General features: G+C 46.9%; 1 long non-coding RNA gene across 1 annotated transcript; it reads left to right on the top strand.

The window, feature by feature from the left end:
- Positions 1-3702: 3702 nt before the first annotated feature.
- LOC121142444 lies at positions 3703-12887 on the top strand. Its single transcript, XR_005879478.1, has 5 exons — positions 3703-3981; positions 9291-9376; positions 9729-9830; positions 10534-10641; positions 12663-12887. It is a non-coding gene; the product is annotated as an uncharacterized LOC121142444 (long non-coding RNA).
- The last annotated feature ends 4408 nt before the right edge of the window (positions 12888-17295 follow it).

Raw genomic sequence — 17295 nt, 5'->3', positions numbered from 1 at the left:
TGTCTCCGGTACCACGTCTAAGCGTTGTACATACACTAGTAATTGTAGGTATAGGCAGGGGGAGGAAGGTCAGGGTCCTCTTCAGCTCCATGGGTTACGTGAGACGCTGTCTGAAAGAGAGGCATGTATCACTGTCCTCCAGAGGCTGCTCAGACAGCAGCTTCCACGGTGGCCCTCCCACTGCCCCTCCCTGCATCCCACTGCCCGAGTGAGCAACAGAAAAAGGTGAGCAATGGTATGCCCTTTCAAGTGGGAAGTGTGGTTTCTGCTTTTCTTGTTATCTGCCCTTACGTTATGCTGTACAACCGGCCCTGTGGAAAGCCCACATGCCAAGGACCTGTGGGCTCCTACCAGCTGCCATTTGAATGAGGTCATCCTCTCCAGCAGTATAGTTGCCTAACTTTTCCAGACGCTGCTCCAGGGGAGAACCTGCAGGTAAGATGTACTTACTGCCCAGCTCATCTATGCCCATGGGGAGGTCTTTTTCTCTGGGGTGACCTCACAACTAAATCCTTAGCAAAACATTTGTGCTCAGTGCATCTCCCATCTGCCTCAGACTGTCTGGCCTCCTCTGCCTTCCTAGAAGGTACTGACTGCCGGAGTCTGAGATAAGCCTTATTGTTACTCACAGACTTCCTGTTCCCTCTCTCTTCTGGTGTCTTTCCAATCCCCATGAAGTTCAATGGTATCTTGGGACTGGATCTGGCCAATGAATTAATGGGCTGTCATGTATGTCCATTCTGAAATATAGGTAGGCCCTGCCTCTCCAAGTACTGTTTCCCTGTCTTGAGCATCCTGTGAAGTGCTGCCAATCAAAGTAGCCCGTGTTGGGTCTGACGCCCTCTTCTGGCATCTACAAACATTGCATGCAGGTAGTGCACAGACATACATGCAGGGAAAACACTCATACACACACGTATTTAAAACAACCTGGATTAGTAAACCACCCCAGGGTGGTATTGGCACCAGGGGAACTTTATGTGAACAGAAATGAAACCTGCGCTGTGATTCCTATCCTGGCCAGTGCAGTACCTTTCCCACTCAGTCATGGAGCCCTGGCTGTTTAAGACCATGACAGTGTGACACAGGGGTCTCTGGACTCGGCATAGTCACGTGTGCTGTAGCTGATACTCGCTGGCTGTTCCTGTACCGCAGCGCTAACAGCTGCCTCTCCTTTAACTCCCACCTGCCCCTCCATCTTCAGCCCTGTTGACAGTCTGACCCCTCATGGTCCTCCGCAGCTCGCCACATAGAGTGCAGAGGCCTCACCCGTTCTCAAGGCCTTCAAAGGCTGTACAGGCCCCTTCCAGGCTTAGTCCATGCTGTTCCTTGAACTCTAGGTGTACACGAGAACAGAAAGGAACCAAATGATTCCTACTTCCCATAGGAACAGGAGACAGAGGACCAGCAGAAACTGCTTTTAAGATGAGAAGCCAGGCACACCCACTCGAAACTAGTGGTCTGGGAGAGATGTCTTAGAGGAGTCATTTGAACTGAACTTTTGCAAACATGTAGGAATTTCCTAGGCATATGGGGCCTTAAGGAAACCAACCACCAGTAAAAGCCAAAGAAAACAGCCTGTGGGGCTGCCGGGGTGGGTGGAGGCTGTGTGAAGGGCCTTCCTTAGCAAGATGGGCTTTATTCTACACAATTTAGGCCATCAAGAGTATGAACGGGGCTGGAGAGATGGCTCGGTGGTTAAGAGCACTGGCTGCTCTTCCAGAGGTCCTGAGTTCAATCCCAGCAACCACATGGTGGCTCCCAACCATCTGTAGTGGGATGTGGCGCCCTCTTCTGGTATAAAGTAGATAGAGCATACATATACATACAATAAATAATTCTTACTTTAAATAAAATTCTCTTCAACTTTATGCACTTATTTCATGTATGAGTGCTCTGCATGTACACCTGCCCGCCAGCAGAGGGCACCAGATCTCATTACAGATGGTTGTGAGCCACCATGTGGGTGCTGGGAATTGAACTCAGGACCTCTGGAAGAGCAACCAGTACTGACCCCTGAGTTATCCCTCCAGCTCTAAAATTATTAAGATTGAAGCATCCAGTCCAGTCAAGGCTACATAATATGACCATATTTTTAAAAAATACTAAAACAATTTTTATATCAATTGAGATGGGTTTATTTTTATATAAATCTTGACTGGATATTTGACAGTTTACAATGTAGACTCTCTTCAATATGTTTCAGAATTAATATTTTGATCTCACAATTGTTAACACTGAAATCCCAGTAAGAGATGGAGGCATCAGAAGTTCAAGTTCATCCTCTGCTATATAGTGAATTCAGGATAACAAGGAATACATGAGACTCCGTTGAAAAAGAAGTAAAAACGGCTGGAGAGATGGCTCAATGGTTAAGAGCACTGGTTGCCCTTCCAAAGGTCCTGAGTTCAATTCCCGGCAACGACATGGTGGTTCACAACCGTCTGTAATGAGATCTGGTGCCCTCTGCTGGTCTGCAGAACACCCTGTACTTGACAAATAAATCTTTAAAAAAGAAAGAAAAATAAATAAAATGAAACAATGTCACCTGGCATTAGTGGTGCATGCCTTTAATCCCGGCACTCAGGAGGCAGGACAGTCAGTCATCGAGTTAAGAAAATTAAAAAATACTCCCAAGGTATAACTCTTTTCCACTTCTCTCCTTTTAAGCTGAAGGACAGGCTCCTTAAGTACTGTCATATAAAACGGGACTACGGTCTGGGTTTCTTAGACTTAGCTATCAGGTCAGTGGTTCTTAGGAGGCGGGGCGCAATTGGTGATGCCTGTCTGATTGTTCATGCCATGGGGCCAGTCCAGTTATTATGGGTTAACTTTTCCGGCCTTGCGACTGCGTGGAAACTTATTTAAGGAGCAGCAGATGTGTAAGGAGCCCAGGGCGATCCCACCTCAAGCTCGTAATTAAAGCGGCTCCTAGTGGAACCAGTAGCCGGGACTCGGACATATGCAGCCTGAAATCGCTGTGTCTGCCTGGACAAAGGGCAAGACCATCCTCCTGCCCCGTCTCCCAGTCTCGGGTCTGCAAGGGAAGAGACAGCCGGTAGCGTGCACAGCCTCGGTCCTCTGCACCCAGCGGTTCCGATCGGTGTGCGGCCGGTCAGCTCGGGCCTTCGGCGGGCTGCGTGTGTCACATTTACCCCGAGCCCTGAGCTAGCTCAGCCCCACCTCTCAGCGCCCGTCGCTTTCCGGGAAGCGTCTCCACCCTCACAGGACGGCAGCCCACGACCGCTCCTATTTAGGACATGAGCTGTCACGTGCACGAAGCATGCTGGGTGACCCCGGGGAGAAGACCTGCGGGACGCCGGGTCACGCGCCGGCCAGGCGCCGCCCCCACGTGACCCGCGGTATGTTCCGGCGGGCGATGAAGTGCTTCCGGGTTTCCAGGCAAACCTCCATTCTAAAGAGAAACGGGGGAGGTACACAAGGCAGGCGCTAAAGTCCGCTGGCATCCATTTGCACACGTTTGGCCCCAGAGGCGTCCCTGAGCGCTTGGCTGCCGTTCGTGGGCGGCAGAACTCGGCCCCCAGCCGCTCCGAGAGCGGCGCCGCGCGTGAACAAAGGCCTGCAGGCCACGCCCGGCACCGCCGCTGCTCGCTGGGAAGTAGTCCTAGGCTCACTCCATTGGCTCTTGCGGTGAGTGATGGAAGCGTCAGCCAACCGCTGCCTGCACAAGACGCGTGCGCGCTTCAAGACTTAGCGCTCCAGGGAAAAAGCCACTGCTTTCGGCTGTCTCTCTGGGGCTTCGGGAAGGTGCGCGTGCGCAAATCGCCTCCGTCGACTCCCTTCTCAGATTGAGGGAGTTGGCGCCTCTCGGCCCTCCTGGCTCTTTTACAGAGATTATCAGATCGGCGTAAGATCTGGCATTGCCTGGACGTCCAGAAGGAGCATCTGAGAGGCGAATGCAGCCGTTTGTCACAGTCAAAAGTGTTGTTACCTACAAAGTTCACGCCGAAGAACTGCACGGTTGAGTTACAAAAAGAACGGGAAAAAAAGTCGCGGGGCTGGAGATGTAGTTCATTTGCACAGAGGCTGGGTTTCGACCTGGTATTGCATAGAACAGATATAGTGGCAGATGCCTATAATCTAGGCACTTGGGATGAGGGTGAGATGGATTAGGAGTTGTAGGCCAGCCTACAGAGGACAGCCACAAACGGTTTTGTGATGTGTTCTGCCTTAATGGGCCACAGGTTAGACACGCCTGACTGTATTTTCCTGTCCTCTGGCAGTAAGGTTATAGTGCGAATAGCCTGGGAGCTCTTGGCCTGAATCTACAGAAGCCCCGTAGTAGTAAGAATCATGGTTTGGAGAGAACGTTTCACAGCTTGTCAACTGCCTTATATCCTTTCAAGAGAGCCTCAGTCTCTCCAGTGAATTGGAGGTGTAGCTTAATGACAAAGCACTTGCCTAGCAGAGTTCCATTCCCAGCCTACGATGACCAACAAAACCGTGTGGAAAGGTGGACGGCCCGGTCACATGCTTAGAATTAGGATGTTGGTGTCCCAAAACACTAAAGATGAAGCAACCGAAAGCCCCCCTCCCCACCCAGGGTTCTTTTACTTTTAGGATCTACCTGCTCACAAAGAACTGGTGTCTAGTTGGGGTGGTTGCCTTTCAAGGAAGAGAGTAGGTACAGTTACAGTCAGAACACTAGAAACATGCTGCGGCTGGTCTAAGCATGCTTGAAGGAAATGAGGACAGAGTCCACAGGTTGTGACTGCAGGGGTCAGGTCAGGGATCCAGGAAACCTCAGAGCATTGCAAACACCTGAGAGCACCTCCTGGGGGTCGAAGATAACAAAATAAAAGCTTTACAAGAGTAGAGGGATGATAACCATGGGGTGCTGATAGTTAACTGGAGACAGACAGAGGCTGAAACACAACAACACAGGTGGATGCTATTGGCAGTGTGCTATACTTGGTTGAATGTTGCATTTCTGGCTATTCGTTTGTATGTATGAAATATAGTTTAGAGGGTGATGATGCAGTGGCCCTAGTGACAGAAACTACTTGAGAAAGTAAGGATTGCAGGTGCAAGACCGGCTTACGTTGCAAAGTCAGTTCAAGGCCAGTGTTCTAGTTTGCTTTCTAAAGTTGTGACAAACTCCCCTTGCTCCTCCCAATAAATTCCCCGCCTGGCAGCCCCTTCTGGTCCTCCTCACTCCATCCACCTGATACTGACAAGGGCCTGAGTTAAGACAGTTAACTCGTTAAACAATATAGACTCTTTGCTTTTGCATCGGAATGGGTCTCAGTGATTTTGGGGTTCAGAACTCGGGCACAACACTCCCTTTCACCTTTAGGGACTAGAGATGGCTCAACGGTTCAGCACACTTGTTCTTCCTGAGGGAAGTTCAGTTCCCAGCACCCACATGGTGGCTCACAGCCATCTGTAAATCCAGCCACAGAGAATTTGACACTTTTTGGCCTCTGAGGGCACTGGACATGCTCGTGGTGCATAGACATTCATGCAGGTAAAACACCTGCACAGGTAACATTAGAAAGAAGAGAGAGAATGAGCATAGTAGATGCTTACTAAGTATGTGTCGGTCCTTGGGTTTAATTCCCAATACTTCAAAATAGAGCAAATTAGTCCAGAGAAAAATGTAAGTGAATAAATGATATTGCAAATAGTGCAAAATGCTCAGTGTAAAATCAGGTACTGATCCAACATGCTGCCCTCTCCATCCTTAAAAAACTCATACAGGCCGGGCGGTGGTGGCGCACGCCTTTAATCCCAGCACTTGGGAGGCAGAGGCAGGCAGATCTCTGTGAGTTTGAGGCCAGCCTGGCCTACAGAGCGAGTTCCAGGACAGCCTCCAAAACAATACAGAGAAACCCTGTCTGGAAAAAACAAAAACAAACAAACAAAAACTCATACAGTTTTAGAAGTTCTTGGGATTCTGTTGGCGTGGAAAAATGGTGCAGAGCTTGTCAAGCATGTGCATTGTTGAGGGATTTACTCCCAGGAAGAGGGAGAAAAGGAGGCTGGCAGCAGCATGGTGTTTAGAGACAAGCACACTAAACTGAGCATCTCCAGCCCATACACAGATCTTTAAAAGAAAAAGAGGGAGCTATGGGCTGGGGTGGAGACGAGGTGGCACCAGCTGCGGGGAGCAGATAGATACTGACATAGGCCCGAGGGGCCTGGCTCTGACCCTCGATAGGCGAGGAGTAGGATGACTCAGATTTTCTTGTCATCTCATCGTTTTTCCACTAGAGTTAAAAATACCACCAAGTATAAGACATTAAGTATCCCAGACCCAGGAGTAGACAAACAAACCGCTAGCTAAGGGGTGGAGGATAGGGTGAGTCTGTTTCTGCTTGGGAGAGGATTTTCAAAGGGCTGTGCCATCTGCAGAAAGAGAGAAAACCACACAGCAACACAGGAGGCGTTGACAAGGAACCCACCCACTGCTTCATTGTATAAAAAAGGAAATGGGCCCAGAGAGGGAAAGCAATTTGTCTAAGTTCACACAGCAAGTGAACTCAGAAATGAACCTCAAATTGTGGCAAGGACTCACATCTCATACCTTTATGCTCCTCCCAGCTGAGCCCAATATGAACAGGTGAGCCGGGCACATTCCTATAATCTCAGCACTCAGGAGGCAGATCTCTGAGTTTGAGGCCAGCCTGACCTACAAAGTGAGTTCCAGGACAGCCAGGACTACACAGAGAAACCTGTCTGGAAAAACAAAACAAACAAAGAACAACAACAACGCCTTTTGAATCCTGATGACCTAAGTTTGATTCCTGGAACCCATGTAAAGGTAGAATCATACACACACACACACACACACACACACACACACACACACACACACACACGAATACAAGATATCTCAGTGGTTAGGAACACTTGCTGCTCTTGCAGAAGACCCATGATCCAGGTTTGGTTCCTAGCACCTATACTAAGTAACTGACAGCTGCCTTCATCTCCAGCTCCAGAGAGTCTAATCCTGTCTTCTGACCTCTTCCGGCATTAAATACACGTGGCGCACATACTGACATCAGTAGACAGTGAATTTAAAAGAGCAGTAACAAGTACCTGTCATGCATTCCTTTTCACTTCTTGATGTCATAATAATAAGCACGTTTCTGCAGTTTTTCTTTTAATAGGTATGAGTGTTTTGTCTGCAAGTGTGCTTGTGCATTACGTGGGTATCTCGTGTCCACGGAAATCAGAGAAGGATGCCCTGGGACTCAAAACTATCCATGTGGGTGCTGGGAATTGAACCCAGGTCCCCTGCAAGAGCAGTCAGTGCTCTTAACCACTGAACCATCTCTCTGGACCTCCTCTTTCTTTGGGATGTTCTCTCTAAATCCGTCCCTATGGTACGCATCACCACAGCTCCGTAGGTCATCCTCACTGTCATTATGCATGAAAATTACCAAAATTTCTTAACTACCAGTAAGATTTCTGTTTAAAGCATAGTTGTTTTTTCCTTCCTCAGTTATGTAGATTTTGCTCTTTTTTTTTTTAGTTTGTTTGTTTGCTTTTGTTTTTCCTTTTTGGTCTCTTTTGAAATAGGGTCTCTCTATGTAGCTCCTGCTCTGTGTAGATTATGCTGTCTTCAAACTTTGCCTCTGCTGAGATTAAAGGTGTGTGTTCAGTTATATTTAGTTAATACACAGTACTCTCCTCATTCCAGAGAGCTTTCTCTTTATCAGATGTTTTATTCCCTCATAAAATCTGTGGCCTCAGCTAGGCATAGTGGCTCACACCTTTAATCCCAGCACTCAGGAGACAGAGGCAGGCGGATCTCTGTGAGTTCAAAGCCAGCCTGGTCTACAGAGCAAGTGTCAAGACAGCCAGGGCTACACAGAGAAACCCTGTCTCAAAAAACAACAGAAAGCAAAACAAACGAACAAAAAACTTTGGCCTCTAAGCTTGAGCATAGAGCTTTGTTCTTTCAGTAATGTGGTTGTAGTGCATGCTGAAGTTCTTGTGAAGAAAACTGCAGCCACCATGCCTCTGTGCAAGCCATTATCTCTGCCAAAAGGCACAGTGCTCTTTCCTATTCGGTCACACTGAACAGAGTGTTCTCTCCACTCACTTGATGCTGGGGTCCAAGGGATTTTTCTGATAAAAGCAATAACCTAACTGCTACCAGTATGAGTGTCATAGCACCCCTCTCACTGTCGGGAAGGCCATGTTTAATCTGGAAAGAAAGCATTGCTCTTCTTCAAGTGCTGGATCACACCTATAGCCCAGCACTTGGGAAGCCAAAGCAGGGTTTCTGTGAGTTTGAGGCCACCCTGGGCTAAACAAGACGGGGTTGGAGAGATGACCTGGTGGTTGAGAGTGCTTACTGCTCTTGCAGAGGACCCAGATTCAGTCCCCAGCACCTCCATTGGATAGTCCACAGCCTCCTGTAGCTCTAGCTCCGAGCAATCTGCTCTCCTTTTCTGGCCTATGTTGGCACTGAACTCAACATGCACACACACACACACACACACACACACACACACAGAGTCTGAAAATACATATACACATAATCTTAGTTATGGTTTCTATTGTTATAACACAACACCATGACCAAAAAGCAAGTTGGAAAGCAAAGGGTTTATTTGGCTTGCATTTCCATATCACTATTCATCAAAGAAGTCAAGACAGGAACTCAAACAGGAACCTGGAGACGAGCTGATGCAGAGACCATGGAGAAGTGCTTCTTACTGGCTTGCTCTCTATGGCTTGCTCTCTATGCCTTGCTCAGCCTGCCTTCCTATAGAACCCAGGACCAACTGCCGAGGGATGAGCTGAGCCTCCCCCATCAATCACTAATCAATGCCTTGCAGGCTTGCCTACAGCCCTTTTTTTTTGAAACAGGGTTTCTCTGTGTAATAGCCCAGGCTGATCTAGAACTCTGTAGACCAGGTTAGCCTTGAACTCACAGAGACCCACTTGCCTCTGCCTCCCCCCCCAAGTGCTAGGATTAAAGGCGTGCACCACCACCTACTGGTCCTACAGCCCAATCTTAAGGAAACATTTTCTCAACTAAGGTTCCCTCCTATCAGATGACTTTAGTCTGTGTCAAGTTAACACAAAACTATGCTGCACACATATATAATGAAATATCTAAAAATACGCACATACATACATGCTTAAAAACAGACTGAGTGATAGCTCATTGCTGCATAACTCTGAGAACTTGAGTTTTGGATATGCAACATCCACATAAAAGCCAGCTATGGTAGCAGGTATCTGTAACCCAGGGCTGGGAGTGTGGAATCTCTGAGGTTTACTGGCCAGTCTAGCTGAAACTCAATCTTCAGGTTCAGTGACAGATCCTGTCTCAAAAAATAAGGTTGAGAGTGATTATATGAAGATTCCAGACCTCCACCACACATAACCAAGAAAAGTAAGAAAGAAAGGAAGGAAGGATGGGAGGCAGGGAGGGACGGAGGGAAGGAGGAAGGGAGAGAGGGAGGGACGGAGGGAGGGACAGAGGGAGGGAGGGAGGTAGGGACAGAGGGAGGGAGGGAGGTAGGGACAGAGGGAGGGAGGGAGGGAGGGACAGAGGGAGGGAGGGAGGGAGGGAGGGAGGGAGGGAGGGAGGGAGGAAGGGTGGGAGGGAGGGAGAAAGAAAGGACTAACTGAACATCATTCCCTGTTAGTAAAAGTCTGTCTTAGGCACTCCTCTATTGCTGTGAGGAGACTCTGTAACGAAGGCAGCTCATAAAGGAAAGCATTTAATTGGGGCTCGTTTACAGTTTCTGAGGTCAAGTCCACGATCATCACGGTGGGGAGCGTGGTGGCACAAGCGTAGGCCTGGCACTGGAGCAGGAGCTAAGCTCTTACATCTTGATCTGCAGGTATGAGACAGAAAAGAGACACAGGGACACAGACAGACAGACAGACAGACAGCCTATTGTGGGCTTCTGAAACCTCAAAGTCCACCCTCAGTGACACACCTCCTCCCACAAGGCCACACGTGCTGATCCTAACCAGCTCCATGAGCTGGGAACCAAGCATTCAGACATAGGAGTCACTCACAGCTCCACAGTCCCAAATGACACTGGTGGAGGAGTGAGTTTCTAGCTGTTGAGTCTAACACCACAGCGCTGCAGTCCTACCTCCTGACATCGCTTATCATCTTCTAACCCAGCCAGTGTGCTCAGTGGTAAGCACTTGCCTGGCATCTGCAAAGCCCTGAGTTCAGTTCCAGTCCCAAAGAAGGAACATCCAGCCCCCACCCTACAGCGTCTTTGTGAACTGAAGTCTGTTTAGCTGAAAACTCGTCTGTACCAAGCACGTTGTCCTCCCCTGTTCTTGACATTGCTCCTTTCTATAAGACACTTCATCCTCTACCCAACTCTCCTGTCAGACCAATCTGTTGAAATCCTGCAAACCTGACAATCTCCACTCTGTCCCTGGAACCCACATGATGCAAGGCGAGGACTGACTCCCTCAAGTCGTCCTCTGATTTCTAGAAGCATGAAGTGGCATATGGGTCTACACACATACACAATAAGTAAATAAATATATAACCTGCTTTGTTCTGTTTTTTTGAGACAGGGTCTCATTATGTAGCTGTGGCTAACCTGAAACTGAACTATGTGGGCCAGGATGGCCTTGAACTCACGAAGATCCACTTGTCTCTGCCTCCCGAGTTCTGGATTAAAGGTGTGTATCACCATGCATGGACCCCTAATGTTGTAATTCTTTTAGAAATTCATTTATTTTTGTGTATTGGTGTTTGCCTGTGTGTCTGAACACCACATATATGCAGTGCCCACAGAGGCATGAAGAGGGCGTCAGATCCCCTGGAACTGGAATTACTGATGGTTGTGAGCTGCCATGTGGGTGCTGGGAACCAAACCCTGGTCCTCTTGGCGAGCAACAAGTGCTCTTAACTGGTGAGCTGTCCCACCGGCCCTGTTATTTAAATAGGACAAAAGTCCAGTCCATAAGCTGCCCTCTAGTTCCTCTTCCTTCCTTTATCACAACTTTTCTCATCCCTGGAGTAATTTGTAAATGTAGTCTCCTACCTCCTCAGAGGACAGGCACTATGTAGCTGTATTTGAATCCAGAATGCTGTCTCCCCGACTACACAGAATCTGCAGCTTGCTGGGGAGGGTCTGGGACACAGTCCAGTGATGAATGTGCACAAGGCCCTAGATTCAAAGCCAGGCCGAACACAAAATACAAATGTAGCCGTGTGTAATGTCTACTGTAAGAGGTAGACAGATTTTAATTAGTCAAGGAAATGTTTACCAATTCTCAGTACCCTGTTACCACCTGCATCTGGGCTCCATAAGGGGAGCTGTGCTGTGTTTCCTGGGGCATTGGAATATATCAGAAGTACCCTAAAAAGGAGGGGCTGTTTCCTGGGGCGTTGAAATATATCAGAGGGCTAACTTTTCTCCTGGGTTCTGATGTTAATAGCCCTTGCCTGTGGTGTTTAACCTTAGTGTGGTTTAAGTTTTTATGGGTTAAGAGCTTGTGCATGTTTTACCTGCGCTTAAGTCTGTGCACCACCTGCATACCCAATGCTTGTGAAGACCTGACGAGGGCGTCAGATCCCCCAGAACTGGAGTTACAGACAATTGTGGGTACTGGGACTCCAACATGGGTCTTCTAGAAGAGCAGTCAATGATCTGAACCACTGAGCCATTGCTTCAGGCCCTAATTCTTGACTAACAACCCAGTCACTTCTGTTCTGGGTTCCTGAGTAAAATCCCTACCTCCACCATGACTTCTTGTAGGACTCCATGGGTCTTAGCCTCTTGGAATCTACAAGGACTTTACAAAGTGTAAAGAATTAAATATGAGGCAGATAAAGATGTTAGAACAATTCCCAGTAAGCCAGAGAGTTCTGAAAACTCTTAGGAAGGGCATTAGTAAATGGGAGTGGGTGGGTTTTATTTACTTCCCCTCGGTCCCGCTGTCTGCCCCTCTGTCTGCCCCGCTGTCTGCCCCTCTGGAAGCCCATGCTGGTGCAATTCAGGGGACTGCTTCCCAGTCTCTGCCTCCTCAGGCTCACACACTCCCTTACCAGAGGACAGCAGTCCTGGCCACCAGGAGGAGTGTTTGTGCCACAGAAGGCAATAAACTGTCCACAATAAAAAGCCAGGCTCAGTTTTCTGGCCACCTCTTGTCCCTCTGGAGAGAACAACTTGTGATGTTGTTTAGATGACACCATTGGCATCTTTCTATCTATCCTCCACCTTCCTGCCTCTGCCACAACGGCCCCACCAGTGTTTAGCCCACTGAGCCAGGAATGGTGACTCCCCTGTTTTTCCTTCCACATGAGGCTCACTTAGACACTAGAAAATGAAATGCCTGACATAGCCTGGTGCTCTGGTGCACACCCCAATGCAGCACTTAGGAAGCTGAGACAAGATTGCCAAGAGCTTAAGGCCAGCCTGGGCTACAACATCACTGCCAGGTCATTAGGGGTTCTGGCATGAGACCCTGTCTCAAACAGGCAAACAAACAAGCAACAGTAAAAAATGGATAGATATAGACACCAAATCTAGCAAAAACCACTGTGTGAGCCATGAACACCAATAGGTTAAATTATGTGGTCTCACCCTGTGTGGCCCCTACTCACCTGCTGTTATCTCAGTGGACACTCATGCCCAGAAGCCTGTGCCCGGGCTGGCAGGCATCTCAGGTCACCTTGTCTCCAATTCTGAAAACAGGAGGGGATGAGCACGGACCATAGCACGAGAGGTCAGAACATTCCGAGGACGGAGACTGGGACCCAATTTACACAGAGCTACCAAGAACAGCTGGACAGCAGGCATTTACAGAAACATCTGGAGCCATGAAGTGCCCCACCTGACCAGAGGGAAAGTTTAGTATTTTATTTTGTTTTAGTTTTTGCTGAAAGGTTGAATGATTTGGTAAATAAAATAGTAAATGAAGTTGAGCGTAAGTCTTTAATCCCAGTCCTTAGCAGATGGAGGGCCAAGTGTTCACGGTCATCATTAACTGCAAAGTAAGCTCTAGGACAGCCCAAGCTGTACGAGGTCCCTCTCAAAAGATCAATAAGTGTGTGAATGAGCAAGTGAAGGAATGCAGGCATTGGAATGTGGGTCCTCTCTGGGAATTATTCCAGTCTTGAGACACTAGGTGGCAGCATATAGCAGCAGAAGGAGACACCAGGCTGGTCCAGGGCGGCCCCAAGGAGTGGTTTTTGTGTCCCCCTGACTTTGAGCCCTGCTTCTTTTCCCACAAAGGGTCCTTCACTCCATTCCAGTGCTAAGACACCACAACCAACAGGGAGGAGAAAAGCCTGGCGGAGTCAAACACCTAGGGTTCTTCTCAGAACCCCTGAAATTAAAGTTCTCCAACTCTCAAAAGGGCCTGGCTGTAAGTGGGAATGAGAAAGCATTTAGACAGAACCCCTGATCCAGACTGATAGGGCAGAATTAGCAATGGGACTTTTTAAAATCAAACAGTGGCTCCCTGGGGAAGGGTAGCCTTGCTAAGCCTGCCTCAGGGCAAGCCCCTTGGAACCTCTCTAATTTCCTCATATAGCCAGACCAGAGGTCGCTTCTCTAGCTGTGCTCTTCAGGGAACATGTATTTGCTATAGGACAGAAGCCAGGGACACTGAGTGAATCTATCATTGTCGGGGAACTCTGAAAAGTTCCTCTTGACTACAAACATCTACAGGAAGTTGATCCAGCCACCTTTGCCTGCAGTCGTAACACAGCACCACCCACCCCAGCCCCCACACAGACTTTTACAAACACCCACTCTGCACTCAGCCTGCATCAGCTACTTGATAGATGAATGAACCAAAGGAGCATGACACCTGCCCACACTCCACATCTAAAGAATCGTGTTTTTAATCATTCATCCCAAAGAGAAACTCCTTCATACCTTAGTTGACTATTTATGGTCTTTCCTGGTGGTTTCCATGAGGTTTTTGCTTGTTTGTTTTTTGTTTTTGTCTTTTCGAGACAGGGTTTCTCTGTATTGTTTTGGAGGCTATGCTGGAACTTGCTCTTGTAGACCAGGCTGGCCTCGAACTCACAGAGATCCGCCTGCCTCTGCCTCCCGAGTGCTGGGATTAAAGGCATGGGCCACCACCGCCCGGCTCCAAGGTGATTCTTATAGAAGAAAGCATTTATTTGGGAGCTTGCTTACAGCTTTGAGGGTTAGTCCGTTATCGTCATGGAAGAGAGCGTGGCAGCAGACAGGTGTGTTATTGACGCAGCTGAGAGCTACATCCTAATTCACAAGCAGAGAGAGATTAAGACTGGGCCTGGGCCGGTGACACACATCCTCCAACAAGGCCACACCTATAGGAACCTAGGGGACCCATTCTTATCAAGCCACCACAGTATAAATATCCTACTTTGCTTTCTATTGCTTTGTTAAACACCATGGCCAAAAGCAGCTTGGACAGGAAGGAGTTTATTGACTTACACATTCCCATCACAGTGCAACAGTGAGAGAAGTCCGGACAGGAACTCAAGGCAGGAACTGGAGCAGAGACCATTGTAGTGGCTTCTTGCCTTACCGGTCAATTTACAGTAGTGGCCATACCCTTTGGGCGTGGTTTCAGGTGTGGATGAGACCCCTTTAAGGTAGAAGAGCTGTGAACTCTCTTGGGTGATGAAGAGCATCGGAAGAGCAGAGACTGCATTTTCTGGAGCAGGAAGGCCACGGTGGTTATTTACTCTTATCTGTGTAAGTTCTTCCCCTATAGAACACCTATGTATCATTTATCTTGGGTTTGGTGAACTAATTTAAAGCCCACCTTCAAGCCGGGTGGTGGTGGCGCTCGCCTTTAATCCCAGCACTCAGGAGGCAGAGGCAGGCGGATCTCTGTGAGTTCGAGACCAGCCTGGTCTACAGAGTGAGTGCCAGGACATGGTCCAAAAAACAATACAGAGAAGCCCTGTCTCGAAAAACCAAAATAATAATAATAATAATAATAATAATAATAATAATAATAATAATAATAAAGCCCACCTTCAGACCATGGAGAAATCTTGTTTACTGACTTGCTTTCCAAGGCTTACTCAGTTTGCCTTCTTATACAACCCAGAACCACATGCCGGGATGGCACAGCCCACAGTGGAAGGGACCTCCAACATCAATCATTAACTAAGATGACCTCCACACTTACCTGTAGCCCAATCTGATGGGGGCATTTTCCAAATTGAAGTTCCCTCTTCCCAGGTGACTTGATCTGTGTCAAGCTGACAAAAAACTAACCAGCACAGAGGATGACTTTGAACTTACGTCCTTCTTGCCTCCACTCTCCAGGGCTGAGAACCCTGATGTGCACCGCTACAATGTCTGCTCACCCTTCCCTGACCTACCTCTTTTCCATTCCTAGTCACAGAGTTTCCTGTGCTGCTAGATAAGTCTGACCCTCTTCTGCCTGGGCAGCCTTCTAACAACTAAAGACTAACACTGGGCCTCTGTGACTCATTTCTTCCTCACAAATCTTCACCTCGGGAGACACTCCCTTTTCCGAGAGTCGTTTGACGTGTTCCTCCCGTACACCAGACACTTAGCAAGCTCGTGTCCTCACCTCTAATGTTCACCATAAACCCTGTTCTAAGATGCAGACAATGGGATGGGTGAGGAAAGCGGCCAGCTTGCCCACTGCCCCACACCTCTGAGAGGCAGCAAGTGTCCTGACTGTCATAGTCCTCTTCCTGGCGCTTGTCTCCTCAGTCGGGCTTCGGTTCAGACTAGTCTCAGCAGTACTGTCACCTCCGCTGGTCTGGATAATGAGCTAATGGGCACCTAGATATCTGAAATCTGAGGGCCTGCAGCATTAAACATGGTCGTTCACACTGTCTGCTTTCTCCTGCGTCCTGTGTGTCCTGTGCTACACTTGTCCTTCAGAGACAACCCAGTTCATACACCTTGCAAGACAAAGCCATTCTGACTCTACTTCTCTCTCTCTCCTCCATACATCAATCATCCTCTATCTCATCTATCATAATATACTACATATCTATATATATCTATCTATGTTTTATATCATACTCTCTTATAACATATATCATACATATCATATCTTCATCTATATATCATATATATATATATATATATATAATATATATCATATATTATATAAATAAATATATATATATATATAAAATATATATATTATATATATATATATATATATATATATATATGCATATATATATATATAATATAATAATATAATATATATATATATAAATATATATTTATGTATATATAATATATATATATATATATATATATATATATATAAATATATATATCACTATTATATATATATATGTTTACTATAATAATATAACATATATCATAATATACTAAATATATATATATATATATAATAACATATATATATTAATACCTATATATATAAATATATATCATACATCATATATATATATATTATATATACAATATATATATATATATATAATAATAATATACATATAATATACTTTATTGAAACTTATATATATAAACTAGAATATATCACTATATATATATATATATTTATATATATATACTATATATATATATATATACTATACTATATCATCATATAATATCTGTGTCCACTCTCTCATCCATCCCATACTTAGTAGGCTAGAGCCCTAAAGCTTTTATCTTCTTGTCATATTTGCATGTGCTGGAATTGCAGACAAGTGCCACAATTTCTTTCTTTCTTTCTTTTTTTTTTTTGTTTTTCGAGACAGGATTTCTCTGTATTGTTTTGGAGGCTGTCCTGGAACTCACTCTGTAGACCAGGCTGGCCTCGAACTCCCAGAGATCCGCCTGCCTCTGCCTCCCGAGTGCTGGGATTAAAGGCGTGCACCAGCAACGCCCGGCAAGTGCCACAATTTCCCCACAGAATTTCTACCTATATTTTCTGAGCAGTAATTAATGTCCCTGATTTCACTCCAGTTATGACACATCCCCACACCATTTCTTTTTTTTTTGTCCCTTAGTGCCTTACACATGGAGGTACCCAGCAAACATTTGTCAAGTGAATCAACTTAGGAACCAGGAGTTCATCTTTTGTCTCAAAGCCCTCATCAAGTCCACTCAGTGGATGGATGCCTCCTAACTTCTGACGGGGGGATCCTGGTGCACTTTTGTCTCAAAGCCCCCATCAAGTCCGCTCAGTGGATGGATGCCTCCTAACATCTGACTGGGGCGAATCCTGGTGTACTTTGCAGCACATCTCTGTGTCAAAAGGAGAAATGTCCCCCGCCTCGGCTGTTTTTCTAAATGAAGCTTAGCCTCCTCCTGGGGGGTCAGTCATTTGTGTCAGAGCTGGGAAGACTGTCTTCTT

The sequence above is a fragment of the Mesocricetus auratus genome, unplaced genomic scaffold (genome assembly GCF_017639785.1).
Source record: "Mesocricetus auratus isolate SY011 unplaced genomic scaffold, BCM_Maur_2.0 Super-Scaffold_100009, whole genome shotgun sequence".
Taxonomy (NCBI): domain Eukaryota; kingdom Metazoa; phylum Chordata; class Mammalia; order Rodentia; family Cricetidae; genus Mesocricetus; species Mesocricetus auratus.
This window is presented reverse-complemented; position numbering and strand designations above follow the sequence as displayed.